This window comes from Muscardinus avellanarius (assembly GCF_963383645.1).
Source record: "Muscardinus avellanarius genome assembly, chromosome: 13".
Classification (NCBI taxonomy): domain Eukaryota; kingdom Metazoa; phylum Chordata; class Mammalia; order Rodentia; family Gliridae; genus Muscardinus; species Muscardinus avellanarius.
Window position 1 is genome coordinate 58,337,807 of NC_137799.1, and position 20,483 is coordinate 58,358,289.

Consider the following 20,483-nt stretch of genomic DNA (forward strand, 5'->3'; position numbering starts at 1 on the left):
TAGTCTTTTTATTTTTTGAAACAGAGTCTCACTGAGTTGTGAAGGGCCTTGCTAAGTAGCTGAGGCTATCTGCGAACCACTATACGCTGGTCTCAGCCTCCTGAATGCTGGGATTACAAGCTACAAATGTGTGCCATCACGCCCAGCTTGCATGGCTGTTCTTGCAAGTGAGATTTAGCCACTTCATGAGCTGTGTTTGTTGCATGGCTATATATGAATATGTATTTGATGCATGGCTGTATAGTGGCAGGCAGAGAAAATGACAAAGGTCAGCATCCATTTGTTTGGTGCTTTTGGTAAAGCAGAACTAAGGTAAAATGTGAGGGAAGTGCCAATCTACTAAACTAACCTTTGATAATACTTAACGGTGTCCCTGCTATGTGTTTACCTCTGGGGGAGAGTGGAAGTAGAGATGTGGTCCTTGACCTTGAGGGAGGAAGGGCAGGGGAGGGGACGGTTATAAAGTGGTTCCTGTGTTCTAGGCATACTGATAGGCGCTTTGTATGCATCATTTTCATGTAATTTCTCATGACAACTTGGAAAAGTACATGTGACTTTCTTCATGCAAGGAAACAAATTTTCTTTATTTCCTCTTCCACAAAATGGGAATTTTGATTTTTACATCCATGGGCTGTTGTGAAGATTAACTAAGTTAATACATAGTAAGCTCTCAACATCACCAGAACATATAAAAACTCAGTACATATAAGTAATGATTGTTAATGCCCAAGGTCTCAAAACTAGCAAGTGGAGGTAAGATTGAAAATCATGATCAGCCGGGCGTGGTGGCATACCCTTGTGATCTCAGTACTTGGGAGGCTGAGACAGGAGGATCGCAGGTTTGCAGCTAGCCTCAGCCACTTAGTGAGCCCCTCCATGACTTAGTGAGACCTTGTTTCAAAATAAAAATAAAATAGGGCTGGAAGTGTGGCTCAGAGGTAGAATGTCCTTGAGTTCAATCCCCAGCACCACAAAATGAAAAAACAAGATCATCTGCCTTGAGTGCCCATGTACTTTTCTCTCTGTTTTGAAGCCCAGATGGCGGTTTAAGAACATGGGAAAACTTTGACATAAAGTTGTAGTCGGTGCAACAGCACAGAATGAAATGCCAGAGGGAGGGCGGGGCAAGAGCAGGAGAGCGGACTCAGCAGACCAGATGGGCATGGAGCACACAGGATGCCTGAAAAGCTGGGCTCGAGCCCCGCCTTCACATGGACTAGCTGTCTCATTTAGGTCCAATTATATCTCTAGTGGCCTCAATTTCTTCACTAGCTAGAAATAGTAATAAAAGAAAATAGTAATAAAAGAAGCCAGAAGTGGTGGTGCACATCTGCAATCCCAGGACTTGGGGGGCTGAGACAGGAGGATCGCAGGTTCAAGGACAGCCTCAACAAGTAGTGAGACTCTCATCAACCTACTGAGACCCTGTTTCAACATAAAAATAAAAATAGGGCTGCAGATATAGTTTGGAGCTTTGAGCTAATGCCACTGGGCTCAATCCCCAGTTCTGAAAAGAAAAGAAAAGAAAAGAAAAGAAAAGAAAAGGGGTCCAGAGAAACACTGGGCAGCTGACTGATGTTGTGGTCTCTCCAACACAAGAATTCTGTATTGATTAATGTTACGGTTCTGGACTATGACTGTTACCGTCTGGGGGAGCTGTCTCCAGGGACCTTTGTTAGACCCCTGGGAATAATTTCCCTCAAACACAAAAACCGCGGGTTCTTGTTCTGACCTAAGGATAGATATGCAATAGCCCAGACTCTTGCTGAAGATTTAAATAAGTTTATTAAAAATATAGAAATACAGAAGATAGTTACAGCCTCATGTTACCCAGGGGTAACATGAGGGGGTGCTTTGAATGAAATCACTGAAGTACAAAACATGGAACAGCCTTTTTATAGATATGACATCTTCCATCTTGTTTCACATAATTCTGACGTAGTAAAAGTCCCTGTAAAGTTCCTCCCCTTACTTTTCCTGCCCAGGTTCACAATTCCCTCCTAGTTAGATTACCCAATTATGTAAACCTGTCTTTAGAATGAGGAAGTCCCAGCTCCCCTCTCCTATCGACTTGCTAATTACCTTTAGCTAGGTTAATTTACATTAGAATAGTTGCCTGCTTCTTGGCAAAAACCAAGTCCTTTCACAGATCTGCCCCTCACCCAACTTTTGAAATATATTTATTAATAATCAGAGTTTTCTCAAATCTTCCTAGGCCATTCCCAATACTGGTACAATTAAGAGTGGGTGAAAGAAGTCTAGGGTGGTGAAGGGAAAGCACTTTCTAGGAAAAAAGAACAAGGAAAGTATGCAGTTCTGGTGTAGAGTGTCTGAGTGATGGGGAGGCTGGCCTGAGAGGTGTGTGTCTGGGGGCAAGGAGGTTCTAGGAAGTCAGACTACAAGGCCTTGAAGGCTAAGTAGAAAAATGTACACTGGTGTTAGGGAGGGAACTGTGGAAACTTCAGTTGCTGATGTTATGGCTGTGGGTCTCTCATATATTTATGGAGCTCATTGTAAGAACATCTTGCACTTCTAAAGCAGTTTTGTGTTGTTGTTTTGATGCTAGGGATGGAACTCAGGGCTATCCTACCTCCAAACTATACTCCCAGCCATTATTTTATTTTTAATTTTTAAACAGGGTCTTGCTAAATTCCTGAGGGTATCACTAAGTTGCAGAGGCGGGAAACTTCTGCAACTGGCAACCTGCAATCCTCCTGTCTCAGCCTCTCAAGTACCAGGATTACAGGTGTATGCCATCATGCCCAGCTTCCAAAGCAATTTTTTTTGGGGTACTGGAGATGGAACCCAGGGGCATTCTACCTCTGAGCTATACCCCTAGCCCTATTTTTTTATTCTTTATTTTGAAATAAGGTCTCACTAAGTTGCAGAGGGCCTCACTAAGTAGCTGAGGCTAGTTATGAACCTGTGATCCTCCTGTCTCAGCCTCTCAAATACTGGGATTATAAGCGTGCACCACCACACCCAGCTCCAAAGCAGTTTTAAGAACACATGCATATGAGTCAGGAAAGGGCTAGGAACAGACTCATCTTCTTTGTTTTCTTCTAGGGGAAAGAAAGTGTGCAGGACATTGTTCCTTCTTTACACAGTGTGGGCTCTGAAAATACAGTGTTACTGGCTCAATGGGTTCCTGCCCACAGACACACTGTGGTGGAATAAGACTCCGTGTGTGTGTAACTGGAATTGAATTACAGGGGCACTATACTACTGAGCTATATCCCTGTCCCTTTTTATTTTTTATTTTGAGATGGCATCTTGCTAAATTGCCCAGCTTGGCTTTGAACTTATAGTCCTCCTGTCTTAGTCTCCCAAGTAGCTGGGATTACTGGTGTGCTCCACTGCACCCAGCTCAGGAATAAAACTCTTTATTGGGGCTTCTTGATGAAGCAGAAGGAAGACAGGGCATTTACCAGGAGAGTACCAAGCTAGCTCTCCAAACAAACTAGGAAGCTAGTTTTTATTTCTATGTAAGGATTGTAGGGGTGGGCAAGAGTCTAGGAATTTTAACTGGCTTTGGGCACATTTTCAAACATGTTTTCTTGGCAGGCCCTGTGCAATGACTTCAACCTTGATGGAGGAGTGGTCAGTCTAGAGCCAAATACATCTCTCCCTATATAACCATCTCTACCCACATAACCACCACCACATGCATGCCTGTAATCCTAGTACTTGGGAGGCTGAGACAGGAGGATTGCAGGTTCCAGGACAGTGTCAACAAGTAGTGAGACTCTCATCAATCTAGCGAGACTTTATTTCAAAATAAAACTAAAGTAGGTCTGGAGGTAGGTGTAGCTCAGAGGTAGAATGCCCTGGGTTCAATTTCCAGTGCCACAGTAAATAAATAACTACAAAAAAAGGGCTGGGGATGTAGCTCAATGGTAGAGCATGCCTAGGTTCAATCCCAAGTAAAGAAAAAGAAAGGAGGAGGCAAGAAAGAAAGAAATGAGGGAGAGAGAGAGGGAGAGGGAGAGCGAACACAAATTATTAACAAGTTAAGGAGCCTAGGAATTTGCTGTTTGCCTAACATCTCAGCAGTTTTGTCATTTATGTTGTTTGTCCTGGGAGAGTCATGGTGAGAGTATCCTGACTTAATGACAGTCCTGGTTCCCAAAACCAATAGACTAAGAATGAGAAAGTGAGAGGGCAGAGGAAGACACAGAGGAGAGAGAGAGAAAGAGAGAGAAAGAGAGAGAGAGAGAGAGAGAGAGAGAGTGTGTGTGTGTGTGTGTGTGTGTGTGTGTGTGTGTGTGTGTTGGGGGACTGACTGTCTCATTCCCCTCTCCAAGGTTGTTTTGTTTTGTTTTTGTGATACTGGACATTGAACCCAGGAGCATTCTACCTCTGAGCTATACTCCAACCCGATTTTATTTTTTATTTAATTATTTTTGTTTTTATTTTTGCAGTACTGGGGATGGAGCCCAGGACATTCTACCTCTGAGCTACACCCCCCAGCTTTATTTTGTATTCTTTATTTTGGAACAGGGTCTCACTGATTTGCAAAGGGCCTCACTAAGTAGCTGAGGCTATCTGTGAACCACAATCCTCCTGTCTCACCCTTCCAAATGCTGGGGTGACAAGCATGCACCACCACGCATGGCTAATATTTTATTTTGAAACAAGATCTTGCTAAGTTGCTGAGGCTGCCCACGAACCTCCTTCAATCCTCCCATCTCAGCTTCCCAAGTACTAGGATTACAGGTGTGCACCAGCTCCTTCTCAAAATTTTAACTCCCTTAATTTTTTGGGGGGGTGGGTCTGGAGATGGAACCCAGGGGCATTCAACCTCTGAGCTATACCCTCTGTCCTATTTTTTATTCTTATTTTGAAACAGGGTCTCACTAAATTGCGGAGGGCCTAAGTAGCTGAGGCTGTCTGTGAACCACGATCCTCCTGTCTCTGCCTACCAAATGCTGGGATTAGAAGCGTGTACCACCACACCCGGCTAACTCCCTTCATCTTAAAGGGTGCTGTGTTTCAGCATTTCAAGGGCCTCCATCTCAACAGGATGTGAACTTTCAGTCTCACTTTCCTTCTGTTGGGCTGAGGGTGTTAAGGGCTTATCTATCATGTGCAAGGTCCTGGGGTTAGATCCCCAAACAGCAAAACAAGACAAAAGAAAAAGCCTCATACTTTTCTTCTGTGAATTCGCATTGATGACCAACCAAATGCCTCACTTCCAAATCATCCCCCGAGTCCCAGAAGCCCCCACTCTCAAACAGAAGCCAAATCCAGTTGCAGCCCTCTGGCAATACACATTGGAACAATCAGATCCTATTTTAAGCTAGTGATTGGGAAGAAAATCATTGCTTCATCTGAGAAGCCTTTGGAACTTGTGGCAAACTTCTGCATTGGCTTGGTTGTCCTTATTTTTAAAATTAAACCCTTTCTGTTATACTTTGCCTCACTCCAATTCCAGTATCTGCAAATGATTGACTGGAGATATCATGTGGATAAAGACTACAGTCTATCCACGTTTCAAGGACAGAATTAGAGGAAGGGTCTGTCAGGGTTTCTCGTTTCCTCTTTGTGCTTCTCGAATTCTCATCGGTGTTGAAGAGTCTCACTCAGTCAGGTCCTGTTACGTTGACTGTTCTTTCATCTGTACCACACCTACTGCAGATGGTGTGCACAGGCCTGACAAGGCTGGAGTTTGCTCAGTGCAATTGACAATGCCCATAGAACTCTTTGTTCACAGAGGGTGACTAAGTATGAATCAGCAGCTGAACTTCCACTCTGACGTGGTGATGGTTGCATTTTTTATAAAATTATAAATCCTGCCTACAAAGCTGCATGTAAATCTTAAAATAACACAATGAGTGTGTAAATGTGTGTGTATGATACTCTAAGTTTCTTGGTTAAGATTTCATAAAATGCTGGTATTTATTTATTGCGGTGCCAGGGATTGGGCATTCTACCTCTGAGTTATGCCCCTATCCCTATTTTATTCTTTTATTTTGAAACAGGGCCACACTAAGTTGCTAAGGGCCTCACTATGTGGCTTCCAACCTGCGATCTTCCTGTCTCAGCCTCCCAAGTATTGGAATTACAGGTGTGTACCACCACGCCAGGCTGAATATGCTGGTATCATGAGTGTGTTGGTTAGAGGAATGCTAAAAACACTTAAATGAAAATAGTCTTTGTTACGATTTGGAATGTTACAGTTTGGGGTGAGGGTTACCGTTTGGGGGAACTGTCCCCGGGGACCTTTGTTAGGCTCCCGGAAACAATTCCCATAAAACCGTAGGTTCTTGTCCAACTCAGGACAGATGTACACTGGTCAGGACTCTTGCTAAAGATTTAAAGGAGTTTATTAAAATGATAGAAATACAGAAGACAGTCACAGCCCCATGCTATAGCATGAGGGGGTGGTTTGAATGAATTCACCAAAATACAAAACACAGAACAGCCTTTTTATAGACATGACATCTTCCATCTTGTTCCCTCCTACGTAACTCTGACATAGGTAAAGTCTGTCCCCTTAATTTTTCTCCGCCTAACTTTGGTCTATGCCCAGGTTTCTCCTTTCACGAAGGTCAATCCCCTCCTTCTAACTAGATATCAATTATTATGTAAACCTGTCCCTAGAATGAGGAAGTCCTAACTCCCCTTCTCTTTCCACTTGTTAATTACTTTTAGCTAGGTTAATTTACATTACAACAACTATCTGACTCCTAAGCAGTAACCAAGTCCTAATTTGCTCTTCCACGGGTTTTCCCTTCACCCAATTTTTGAAGTATATTTATTAATAATCAGAGCTTTCTCAAACCTTCCTAGGCCATTCCCAATACTGGTACAGTCTTCTAGTCATCTATGTTCATTCCAAGCCTTGCCTAGAGAGAGAAATATTCAGAGATTAGATTTTTTTTTTCTTCTAAAGCCAGGTTGGCCTATTTCTGATATTTTCAGGGATGGTTCCTTGTGATAAATATATATTGATAAATATATATATATATATATATATATATATATATATATATATATATATATATATATATATATGTCCCTTATGACGTTATCCTTGGCCTTGGCCAGTTTGGGGTTTGTTAGTTTTGAAATGGAGTCTTGCTGTGTTGCCCAAGCTGGGCTTGAACTTGTGGGTTCTAGAGATTCTCTTGCCTCGGTCTCCCAAGTAGCTGGCATGCACCGCCATCATATCCAGCTATCATGGCCAGTTTTTTGTCATCTCTAATGACAAAATCTAAAAGCAGTCTCTGCTTTTGCACCTAAGGTGGCCTTGAAAATGTGTATATAAGTTGAGTATCTTAAAGTCAAGTAACTGACTCACATGTTATAAAGGGCATTCTATTTTTAGAGAGCTAAAAATATTGAAGAGTTACAGGTTATGCACAGACACTGGGCAGAAAGCTCATGGATACTTTGTTTTAAGGTGAGGGGAGGGGAGCTACAAAGGTGAAAAGGGTGTGCTGGGCTGAGCCAAATACTGCCAAATGGATTCTGTAGAGCAAGGTGGAGTGGAAGTAGCGCAAGGCTTGGGTAGCATGCTGCCGGGTTCCAGAGACAGGAATATGATCATGGTCTGGAGGAAGGATGTCCGTGCTGACCAGAATGCCACCACTGTAACGCCAGGCAAGTAACTTTCCTCTCCTCCCTCCTTCTCCACCTCGTTATGGTGCCACAACAAAACTGTACCGGTGCCCCTGTTGGGTGCCGAAACTGTAAGGGTGTGAGATGTAGACGTGGATTCTTGATTTTAGCTATTTGTAGAAATGAATAGCCAGAACTCTTCTGCTGTAAGCTTAAGCAATTTTATTATTACAAAGGCAGAAAGAAGGGACAGACCAAAGCAAAGCACTGAATTAGAGGGATGTAGTGGAGTGATTTGAAAATAAGTCACTAAAGTTTTTGGATATAGCACAGTTTTTTTTTTTTTTTTTTTTTTTTTTGCGGGTCTGGGGATGGAACCCAGGGGCATTTGACCTCCAAGCTACACCCCCTACCCTAGTTTTTATTCTTTATTTTGAAACCGGATCTCACTGAGTTGCAGAGGGCCTCACTGAGTAGCTGAGACTGTCCGCGAACCGCGATCCTCCAGGTCTCAGCCTCCCGAATGCTGGGATTACAAGCGTGCGCCACCACGCCCGGCTTATAGCACAGTTTTTATAAGGAATTTTATCTCCCATCTTCGCTTAACCAATTGTCTTTCTGACTGGCCCCTTCTCCGGGGCAAGCCTTTTGTTGTGGGGATTCACTGTCTTACATTCTGTGTGCCATCCTCCCACATCCTTGGGGAATTTTAACCTGTCTGCTAGAAGTTATTTACTAAGTAAACTTGTCTTTAGAATGCAAAGGCCCTGGGCTACCTCTGTTGCATTCTTGCTAATCACTTTTGGTGCCTGGAACTCTGCAGGGTTCCTTCTCTGCCTGAGTGCCTGTGCAACACCCAAGCTCTGACTACTTTCTATATTTTAAAATTAAAGCCAAAGCATTTGAAATTAATACATTTTAAAATTAGTACCAAAGATGTTTCCCAATACTGGCACACACCTTCCTTCCTTTTTTCCTTCCTTTTACTGGAGATTGAACCCAGAAGTGTTCTATCACTGACTTCCACTCCCAGCCTCCCTTTTTTTGTATCTGTGATACTGGGAATAAAACTCAGGAGCCTTTTACCTTTGGGTTACACCCCCCAGACTTATTTTATTTCTTATTTGGAAACAGGATCTCAGGAAGTTGCTGAGAACCTCACTAAACTGCTGAAGTTGGCTTCTAACCTGGGATCCTCCTGTCTCAGCCTCCCAAGTACTGGGGTTACAAGTGTGCACCACCATGCCCAGCAAGCCCTTTTTAACTTTTTGCAGTACTGGGGATGGAACTCAGGGGCATCCTACCTCCGAGCTACACCCCAGCCCTATTTTGTATTCTTTATTTTGAAACAGGGTCTCACTGATTTGCAAAAAAGGGCCTCACTAAGTAGCTGAGGCTGGCCACAAACTGCAATCCACCTGTCTCAGCTTCCCAAATGCTGGTATTACAAGCATGCGCCAACACACCCAGCTTATTTTTTTTATTTTGAAACAGGGTCTTGCTAAGTTGCTGAGGGTCTGTCTCCCTAAGTGCTGTGGCTGCCCTCAAAGCTGCGACCCTCCTGTCTCAGCCTGCCAAGTACTGAGATTGCAGACATGTGGCTGAAGGCAGGCAACTTTACCCGACACCTTCTCTGTTGCTGACACTTTGCAGTGACAGTAGTTTGTAGGTAATCTCTTTGTGTGATAGCTTAACATTATCTTTGGTCAAATGAAGTAGGAAGATAATAATCTATATAAAATGGCTTAGCAGTATGACTGCACAAAGTTATTGAAGTCTTATCACATGTAAAGGAGCATATAAAAAGTTATATTTCATGATGTGTCACATTTTGTTTTTATAGACTCCCAGATTAAGCTACAAAGGGAAATTTTCAGAACATTACAACCCAAAGGCAAACATGTTCTAGGACTTAAAGTCATTTGGGAAAAAGATACACGTTTACGAGCCACAATGTGGTTAACAATGGACCCATATACGATGATGGTCCTATAAAATCCTATCACTTAGATATGTGATAGCGGCTTTAGTTTGTGTAAGTACACTATGACATTCACACAGTGAAAAAAATCCCTTAACAACTCATTTCTCAGAATGTACCCCCACCGCTAAGGGATCATGACTGTTCTGTCTTCATGGTTAGTTATAGGTGTGCTCTACTTAGGCAACGATGCTTTTTAATTTTTTACAAATTGAGTCATATGTTAAAAATATTAAGAAAGTTAAAGGAATAATAATAGCTAACAGTTCACTTTTAGTAAATGTTTGCATTATATGAATCTTCATTTTTATCTTTTAGGTATTTTTTTCAGGCTCCACCTACCCACCACCCTGGCCTGATTTTATTTCTTATTTTGAAACAGGGTCTTGCTAGGTTGATGAGAGTCTCACTACTTGCTGAGACTGTCCTTGAACCTGCAATCCTCCTGTCTCAGCTTCCAAGTACTGAGATTATAGGCATGCATCACCATGCCTGGCTTTAGGTAATGTGTGTGTGTGTGTGTGTGTGTGTGGTGTTAGGGCTTGAACCCAGAGGCATTCTACCTCAGAGCTACACCCCCAGCCCTGTTTTATTTTGAAACAGGGTCTCACTAAGTTGCTGAGAGTCTCACTACTTGCTGAAACTGTCCTCGAATCTGTGATATTCCTGTATTAGACTTCCAAATACTGAGATTACAGGCATGTGCCACCACGCCCGGCTAGGTAATTTATCATTTTTTTTGGGGGGGTGGGTACTGGGATGAAACCCAGGGACATTCTACCTTCGAGCTCTATCTCCAACTCTATTTTTTATTTTGAAACAGGGTCTCACTGTGTTGCAAATGGCTTCACTAAGTAGCTGAGGCTTTCCTTGAACCACTAACTGAGAACCTCCTGTCTCAGTCTCCCAAATGCTGGAATTACAAGCTTGTGCCACCACGCCCGAAAGTAATTTATAACTTTTGTGTGTGTGTGTGTGTGTGTGTGTGTGTGTCTAGGGATGGAACCTAGGGGAATTTGACCTCTGAGCTACACCCCCTGTCCTATTTTTTATTCTTTATTTTGAAACAGGGTCTCACTAAGTAGTGGAGGGCCTCACTAAGTAGCCGAGGCTGTCTGCGAACCATGATCCTCCGGTCTCAGCCTCCCGAATGCTGGGATTACAAGCGCGTTCCGTCACGCCTGGCATTAATTAATATATATATATATATATTTTTTTTTTTGGGGGGGTGATTCTGAAGGTGGAACCCCGGGGTATTTCTACCTATGGGTTATATCCCCAGACCTATTTTATACTTTTATTTGGAAACAGGGTCTCACTAAGTTGCTGAGAGCCTCACTAAGTAGCTGAGGCTGGCTTCGAACCTGTGCGATCCTCCTGTCTCAGCCTCCCAATCGCTGAGATTACAAGCGTGAGCCACCACGCCCAGCTAGTAATTTATATTGTTTTAAAAAATTTGAGTGGAGTAGCTAGCTTCACAGTGGCTCTTAATGATCTTTACCTTCTGTGGGCCCCACCTGCAGTGAGTCAGGGCTGGCTCCAGGTGACTAATAGAAGGTAGAAGTCATGGCGTGCAACTTCTGAGCATAAGTAACAGGTGGCATTGTAGCTTCTGCCTTAATCTCTCGGATCACTTGCTCAACAGAAAGCCAGCCTCCCCAAGATGAGGACACTCTGGGATTTCCATGGAGATGTCGCCGGGGAGAGGAGCTGAGGCTCCTGAACTGCAGGCAACACCAGAGTGCCGCCCAGTCAATCCCAGCCAAGGCCCTGGTCGCAGCAGCTCAGACTTGCATCTCACTGTAACCTCGTGGGAGGCAAAATAGGAACTGCCTGGCGAGCTGTTTCTGAAATGACTCACGTGGGAGAGAACACACAATTCCTGGGATTTGTTGTTGTTATTTGGCACTGGGGGTTAAACCTAGGAACATTCTACCTCTGAGCTACACCCCAGCCATTTTTTTTTTAAAGAGGGTCTTGCTGAGATGCTGAGGATATTGCTAAATTGCTTAGCCTGCCCTTGAAACTGCGACTTCCTGTCTCAGCCTCCCTTGTGCTGGAAGTATAGGCTTGCGACACCTTGTCTGGCCAAAACTGTTGTTGTGAGCTGTTAAGTTTTGGGGTGATTTGTTAATCAGCAGTAAATAATTAAATTCCTGAAAGTAGGGGATTTCTTTATTACTTAGCCAAATTATGACTCAGAAGCAGAATGCCCCTGGATTCCATCCCTAGTAACACACACACACACACACACACACACACACACACACACACTAAAAACAGAAAAGGAAATTCCCATTTGTAAAGGTATCTCTGGACAACTCACATAGTCTGAAAGATTCTTCTCTGCATAACAAGACGACTCCAATTTTTCTTTTCCTATTTTGCAGTACTAGGGACTGAACCTAGGAGTACTCTACCGCCGCACTACATCCCAGCCAACTTATTTTATTTTTAAATTTATTTATTTGTTTTTTTTTTTTTGGCCCTGTGGATTGAATCCAGAAGCACTGTACCTCTGAGGTAGGCCCCCAGCCCTATTTTATTTTTTAACAAAATATGGGCCAGGTGTGGTGACACATGCTTGTAATCCCAGTACTTGGAAGGCTGAGACAGGAGGATTGTGGGCTAAGACGGGGGGATCGCAGATTCATGGCCAGCCTCAGTTACTTAATGAAGCCCTCTGCAACTTAGTGAGAACCTGTTTCAAAATAAAGAATAAAAAATTGGGTTGGGGGGTAGCTTGGGGGTAGAATGCCCCTGGGGTCAATCCCTAGTACTGCAAAAAAAAAAAAAAAAAAAAAAAAAGCACATGGCATAGTCTCACTAAGTAGCTGAGGCTGGTCTTGAACCTGTGATATTTCTGTCTCAACTTCCCAAGTACTAGGATTACAGGCATATGCCACCATGCCTGGCTCCAGCACCATTTATTTATTTGTCTGTTTATTTATTTTTTTTACTTATGTATTTATTTAGTCAGGGTCTCACTAAATTTCCTTGTCTGGCCTTAAGCTTGTGATTTTTGTGTCCCAGCCACCCCAGTAGCTGGGATTATAGATGTGTGCCACCAGGCCAGACTCAAGACAACTCTTACTTACCATGTACTTTTCCTCTTCTTTTTCTAGAATCTCCAAGCTTCTTTTCTGTTGTGTAGGCTACAGTGATATAGCTGAGTGTGGCAGGCCACACCTGTAATTTCAGTGCTTGGGAGGCTGAGACAGGAAGATCTCAGGTTGAGGGGCCCGCGAGGTTTCTGAGAGTCTCACTACTAGCTGAGGCTGTCTTTGAAATTGCAGTCCTCCTGTCCCAGCTCCCCAAGTACTGGGATTATGGGTGTGCATCACCAAGCCCAGCTTTACTCAGTAAATTCTGACATTGTGGAAAGACATAAGTATGATTATCTCTTTCCTTTTTTTGGTACTGGGGTTGAACCAAGAGATATTCTACCACTGAGCTACACTCTCAGCCTTTATTTATTTATTTATTTATTTATTTATTTATTTATTTTTGCAGTACTGGGGATGGAACCCAGGGCCATTCTACCTCCGAACTATACCCCCAACCCTATTTTTTTTTTTTTATTCTTTATTTTGAAACAGGGTCTCACTGAGTTGCAAAGAGCCTCACTAAGTAGCTGAGGCTGTCCACGAACTGCGATCCTCTTGTCTCAGCCTCCTGAATGCTGGGATTACAAGCGTGCCCCACCATGCCTGGAATTATTTTCTGATTGTGAAATAAGATTTTATTAGGTTGCCGAGATTCTCACTACATTGCTGAGGCTGGTCTTGAACCTGTGATCCTCCTGTCTCAGCCTCCCAAGTACTGATATTATAGGTGTGTACCACCACGCTCAGTTGTGACTATCTCTTTTATAATAGTATAGCATACTCACGACATATTTGCAAACTTTTTCTTCTTATGAAATACACTCTACTTTTTTGTCTTAGATATTTGTTGACAACTGAATGCTTTTTCTTCAAGACTCTGAACAAGGCAAGGGTATTAGCTCATCCTACTCTTATTTTATTTATTTATTTATTTATTTATTTATTTATTTATTTATGCAGTACTAAGGATGGAACCCAGGAACATTCTACCTCCGAGCCACACTTTTAGCCCTAATTTTTATTCTTTATTTTGAAACAAGGTCTCACTGAGTTGCAAAGGGTCTCACTAAGTAGTAGCTGAGGATGGCCCTGAACTGTGATCCTTCTGTCTCAGCCTCCCAAATGCTGGAATTACAAATGTGCATCACCACACCCAGCTTATGTATTTATTTTTAATTTTTTCTTTTACTGGAAATTGGACCCTGGGGCCTTCTACCTCTGAGCTGTACCCCCAGCCCTATTTTATTTTGAAACAGGGTCTTTGGTGTTTTTTTTTTTTTTTTTTTTTTTTTGCAGTTCTAGGAATTAAACCCAGAGGCATTCTACCACTGAGCTACACCCCAGATCAGTTTTATTTCTTATTTGGAAACAGGGTCTTATTAGGTTGCTGAGAGCCTCACTAAATTGCTGAGGTCAAGGAACAAGAGGAGAATGGATATAAGGGTTGTAACTGCATTCTCTGTCACACCTGTCTAAACCAATTTCATTATATATAAAGTGGGAGTGGAAACAGTATTAACCTTACAGGGTAAATTGGGTCCTGTAACCTGGTTGTGGTGGTGCACGCTGTAATCCCAGTGCTTGGGAGGCTGAGACAGGAGGCTCACAGGTTTGCAACCAGCCTCAGTTACTTATTGAGACCCTGTTTCAAAATTAAGAATAAAAAATAGGGCTGGGGGTATAGCTCAGAGGTAGACTGCCCCTGGACTCCTTCCCTAGACACACACACACACACACACACACACACACACACACTATATATATATATATATATATATATATGATAGTAAATATATAAAGCAGGCTGGGCATTGTGGCACACACCTGTAATCCCAGTTCTTGGGAAGCTAAGACAGGAGAATCATGGGTTCAAGGCCAGCCTCAACAATTTGGTGAGGTCCTCAGCAACTTTGAGACTTTTAAAATAAAAAATAAAATAGGGCTATGGGTATAAATTAGAGCTAGTACCTCTGAGTGACACCCTCAGCTCAATCCCGAGTATCAAAGAAGGAAAAACAAATCAAAACCCATAAAGGGTAACAGTCACTTATTATCATGACCAACTGTGCATCGTTAGGTGAACTATACTTTTACATGACTGGCATTATGGTATATTTCTTTAATCAACATCACCACTAACATATGAGTAATGTATTACACTGTGATGGTAGGGTAGCTCTGGCTATAAAAGGACCATCTTCCTGCTGGGTAATAGGAATTTTACAAACGTCTCAGCTCTATAGAAGCACTATTATATTAGTGGTTTGTCATCTGACCAAAATGCTGTTATATAGCACATGATGGTATTTATGAAATGTAAATATATAATCAAAACTGGAAACTTACCCCAATATCCATTCGAAGTTCTTCCTTTTAGCTATACAACCCTTTGAGTTCTGCTGTGCATATTGCTCTACTCAGCTAGAAACCAAATTTCTCGTTTTCCTTTGTGTATGCCCTAATTATGGCTAATGAGACGTGAGAACCGATGTGCACATCTTCAAGGTCATATACTTAGAACAATACTGTTTGGTTTCTACTTTCTCTACCCTCGTTCTGTGGGCTGAAGTATGGATATGATCCCGCCAGGCCTGCAGGTGAGCCCGAGGCCCTGTGCTGGACCACCTTTCAACCTTGACCTTCAGACAGGAAATACCAAGTCTTGCTGGGGATGTATGTAGCTCAGTGGCAGAGTGTGTGTTTAGCATGGGTGCAGACCTGGTTCAATCCCCCAAACTAAAACCAAAACAGAAACCAAACAGCAATGACAAAAACCTTCCAAGCCAGGCATGGTGGCACATGCCTGTAATCCAGGCTGAGACAGGAGGATCATGCAGGTTCAAAGCCAGCCTCAACTACTTAGTGAAGCTCTCAGTGACTTAGTGAGACCCATAGAATAGGTCCGGGAGTGTAGAAGACTTCTTCAGTACCACAAAGAAAAAACACTTCCAAAAACAAAAAATAGTGGGTCTTCTATATTATTTGGAATTTTATAATTTTAGTAATAATAATTTTTTTTTTTTTTTTAGTACTGGAGATTGGACCAAGGGGAATTCTACCTCTGAGTGCTCAGTTGCTGAGGTTGATTTGGAACCTGTGATCCTCTTGTTTCAGCCTCACAAGTACTGGGATTACAGGTTTGGGTCGCCATGCGTGGCCTTTTTATTTTTTAAAGACAGGATTTCAGAGCCAGGTGTGGTGGTGCACACTTGTAATCCCAGCATTAATGTGTGCTTGTGCATGCTTGTAATCCCAGCATTCGGGAGGCTGAGACAGGAGGATGACGGTTCGAGGACAACCTTAGCTACGTAAGCCCTTTGCACTCAGTGAGACCCTGTTTCTAAATAAAGAAAAAAAAAAAAAAGAACAAAACAAAAAAAACAACAACAACAAAAAAAACTAGGGTTGGGGGCGCAACTCAGAGGTAGAATGCCCCTGGGTTCTATCTCCAGTACCGCAAAAAAAAAAAAAAAAAAAAAAAAAAAAAAATTTTCAGGCCTTTAAATTTTTGAATTTGTTTAAAAAATTGTGTTTCTGTGCGTGGTGCTGCATGCTTGTAATTGTAGTACTTGGGAGGCTAAGATAAGAGGATTGTAGATTCAAATACAGCTTTAGTAATTTAGTGAGACTCTCAGCGATCTGGTGAGACCCTGTTTCTAAATAAGAAATAAAATCAGTCTGGGGGATGTAGTGAAGAGGCAAAATGCCTCTGGGTTCAAGTCCCAGTATCACACACACATAAACAATTTTCTGGTGCTGGGGATTGAACCCAGTGCCTTGCATGTGCCAGGCAAGTACTCTACCACTGATCTATACTCCAACCCAGAATTTTGTAATTTTAAAATTACAACAATTTTTTGCTGGGTGTGGTGGCACAAGCTTGTAATCCCTGCGCTTAGGAGGCTGAGACAGGAGGATCGCACAGGTTCAAAGCCAGCCTCAGTTACTTAGTGAGGCTCTCAGCAACTTAGTGAGACCCTGTTTCCAAATAAAATAGAAAAAGGCCTGGGAGTATAGCCTGGAGGTAGAAAGCCTCTAAGTTCCACCCCTAATATCACCAAAAAAAAAAAAATTACAAAAATTTTTGCTTTCTGTCAAACTGATATCTGAAATATTATCTAGGAGGACATTCTCATACACAAACACACACATACATACTCACTCCCCTCCAATATACACATATATTTATAAGTATACATGTATCCAGATTCCTGTTGTATCAGAAGCCATTTATTGATAACTGAGGCATACAAGGAACTCTTTAAAAAATATTGCAAAGATATCTTGCAAGGATCATGTTTTCTTTTCTTTTTTTTTTTTTTTTTGGTGGTACTGGAGGTGGAACCCAGAGGCCTTCTACCTACGGGCTATACTCCCAGACCTTTTTTATATTTTATTTGGAAACAGGGTCTCACTAAGTTGCTGAGAGCCTCACTAAGTAGCTGAGGATGGCTTCAAACCTCCGCGATCCTCCTGTCTCAGCCTCCCAAGCGCGGGGCTCACAGGCATGTGCCACCATGCCCGGCATATATTTTCTTTAATATGCGGAAGCTAGAGAGTAATTGGGATACCAGAGGGACTCCAGAGAATGGAGGAAAAACCTCAGAGGAACCAGGGAGGTGTTCTAGGGGAAGGGGAGGGAGAAGCATGGGGATCATTGAAGGGATTACTACCATCAGCTTTGTGAAAGTATGTGAAAATACCAGTGTCAATCTCAGAACTCTGTGTGGGGAAGAGGGGCGATGGGGAGGCAGCTGAGGTGGGGGCACCAAGTGCTCTGCGCATGTATATACCTGTCAACATGATTTACGTTATGATGTGAGACTAAATGCTCCAGTAAAAGCACATTAAAATGAATAAGTAAATACATAAAAGGATATCTTGCTTATTTTCCAGAAGCCTCAGAGAACTAAGTCTGAAGCCTCACAACCAGAGACAATATCCTGTATCTTGCCTTAGCTCAGGTCCTGTGGAGACGCCACTGCTGGAAAAAACTATGCAGCTGGGGTTGGCCATGCTACTGACCCTGGATGGACTCTGGCCACTGCCACGAGGACTGTTGCTGCATCTGCCTCTGAAAATCGCTTACAGCAGCTGCCATGCCATTGCCAGTCTCCAGAATGGATTTTGCAAGATGCTTGCTGGTTTATGTACAAACAATCCAGTACCAGGATTGAGCATTTGTGATTGGTGGAACCTACAGCTCTCACCCTGGGAAATCTGGCAAACTCTCCCTTATAAGGTGAAAGTTCCCCAGACATGGTTGGGGATTCAGATGCTTGGGAGCTAAAGGGAATAAAAAAAAAAAAGGTCCAGTCAGGCGCGGGCAGGCTTGTAATCCCAGCATTTGGGAGGATGAGACAGGAAGATCATGCTTCATTAACAGCCTCAGCTACTTTGTATAGCTTTAAGTTTATCATTCAGAGATGGTGAGAAAAGGACATTTATTAAGCATATACCTATATATTATAGGCATACATTTAGTGATAAATGAGACCCTAGCATGCTTTCTCTTTCCCTCTCCTCTCCTCCCTTCTTCCCTCTCTCTCCTCCTCCTCCTCCCTCTCCTCCTCCTCCTCCTCCCTCTCCTCCTCCCTCTCCTCCTCCTCCCTCTCCTCCTCCTCCTCCCTCTCCTCCTCCCTCTCCTCCTCCTCCCTCTCCTCCTCCTCCTCCCTCTCCTCCTCCTCCCTCTCCTCCTCCTCCCTCTCCTCCTCCTCCCTCTCCTCCTCCTCCCTCTCCTCCTCCTCCTCCTCCCTCTCCTCCTCCTCCTCCTCCTCCTCCTCCCTCTCCTCCCTCTCCTCCTCCTCCCTCTCCTCCTCCTCCCTCTCCTCCTCCTCCTCCTCCTCCTCCTTCTTCTCTTCTTCTTCTTCTTCTTCTTCTTCTTCTTCTTCTCCTTCTCCTTCTCCTTCTCCTTCTCCTTCTCCTTCTCCTTCTCCTTCTCCTTCTCCTTCTCCTTCTCCTTCTCCTTCTCCTTCTCCTTCTCCTTCTCCTTCTCCTTCTCCTTCTCCTTCTCCTTCTCCTTCTTCTTCTTCTTCTTCTTCTTCTTCTTCTTCTTCTCCTCTCTGTCTGTCTCTCTGTTTCTCTCTCCTTTTCTTTTTTTGGCACTGGGAATTAAACCCAGGGCATTCTACCTCTGTGCTATACCCTCCAACCCTTTTTATTTTGAAACAGGGTCTTGCTAAGCTGCAGAGGGTCTCACTCAATTGCTAAGGCTAGCCTCAAACCTGCAATTCTCCTGTCTCAGCTTCCCCAGTACTGAAATTATAGGAGTGCACCATCATGCCTGGCTAGTGTCTTAGATTTCTAAAGCTCAGACTCCAAGGGCTGAGATGAAACTTACATAGGTTATTATTTTTTTCCAGTGCTGTGGATTGAACCGAGTCTTGTGCATGCTAGACAGGTGCTCTGTAGCTGGGTTACACCTCTAACCCCTACATAGGTGACTTGAAAAATATTTTATGTTGAGTGTCATGGCACACATTTCTAATCCCAGTTCTTGGGAGGCTGAGACAGGAGCATTGCAGGTTCACAGCCAACCTCAGCTACTTAGTGAGGCCCTTTGCAACTTAGTGAGACTCTGTTTCAAAATAAAGAATAAAACGTAGAGCTGGGAGTGTAGCTCAGAGGTAGAATGCCCCAGGTTCAATCCCCAGTACCTCAAAAAATAAAAATTATTTTATATTATAGTGTTAAAGATTAAAATAGCTATATTATTTTTCTTTTAATATTAATAGTGATATTGTTGTAAAAATGTAAACAATGGAGGAATTAACGAAGAAGAAAGTAAAAAACACTCTAAATCCCACCACTCAGAAAACTAATAATGTTACTATTTTGGTGGAAATTATTTCGGATTTTTTTTACATATACACATATTTATACATAAATTTAATGTTATTATTGGAATTCTGTTACTTTTTCATGTAAATTATAATTTTAGAATTTTCAGAAATTAAAAACATGATTCTAAACTGGGCATGTTGGCACATGCTTGTAATCTCAAGTACTTGGGAGGCTGAGACAGGAGAATTGCAGGTTTGCGGCCAACCTCAGCTCAGTGAGGCCCTCCAAACGTAGTGAGATCTTGTTTCAAAAATAAAGAACAAAAAATAGGGCTGGGGGTGGAACTCAGAGGTAAAATTTCTATAGGTTTGATCCCTAGTACTGCAATAAATAAATAAATAAATAAATAAATGACTATTATAAACATATTATGGATACATGCTAAAAATTATTATATATTGTTATTATTATTATTGTACTGGGAATTGAACCCAGGAGCATTCTACCTTCAAGATATACCCCCAACCTGTTTTATTCCTTATTTTGAAATAGGGTCTCACTAAGTTGCGGAGGGCCTCACAAATTGTTGAGGCCACGAACCTGCAATTCTCCTATCTCAGCCTCCCAAGTCCTTGAGATTACAAGCATGTTGAGCTTCCCAAGTACTGAGATCACAAGTGTATGGCACCATGACTGGCTCTGAAAACTATTTAATTCATTAATAAAGGAACCAGTGGGATAGGAGTGCTAGTTCAAAGAAGTTTAGGAAGTGTGTGGGCGTGGTGGTGCACGCTTGTAATCTCAGCATCTTGGAGGCTGAGATAGGAGGATCTTGGTTCGTGGTCAGCCTCAGCTACTTATTTAGGCCCTTTGCAACTCAGACTCTGTTTCCAAATAAGGAATAAAAAATAGGGCTGGGAGTGTAGCTCAGAGGTATAATGCCCCTGGGTTGAACCCCCAGTACTGCAAAAAAACACAAGCAACAACAAAAATAAACAAAAACAAAGAAGCATAGGAGAGACTAGATATTGACATCCAGTTTCTTTATT

At 42.7% G+C, this 20,483-nt stretch overlaps 1 pseudogene across 1 annotated transcript in view; it reads right to left on the bottom strand.

Annotated features, from left to right (window-relative positions):
• LOC308272213 (Y-box-binding protein 1-like) overlaps window positions 1-17,752 on the bottom strand; it is a 42,190-nt pseudogene extending 24,438 nt beyond the window's left edge. Inside the window, exons 1-2 of the transcript in view lie at window positions 17,677-17,752; window positions 17,325-17,444 (exon numbers count right to left, since the gene is read on the bottom strand). The product of the transcript in view is annotated as a Y-box-binding protein 1-like (transcript). The remainder of the gene's footprint in view (window positions 1-17,324; window positions 17,445-17,676) is intronic.
• Between the last annotated feature and the right edge of the window lie 2,731 nt (window positions 17,753-20,483).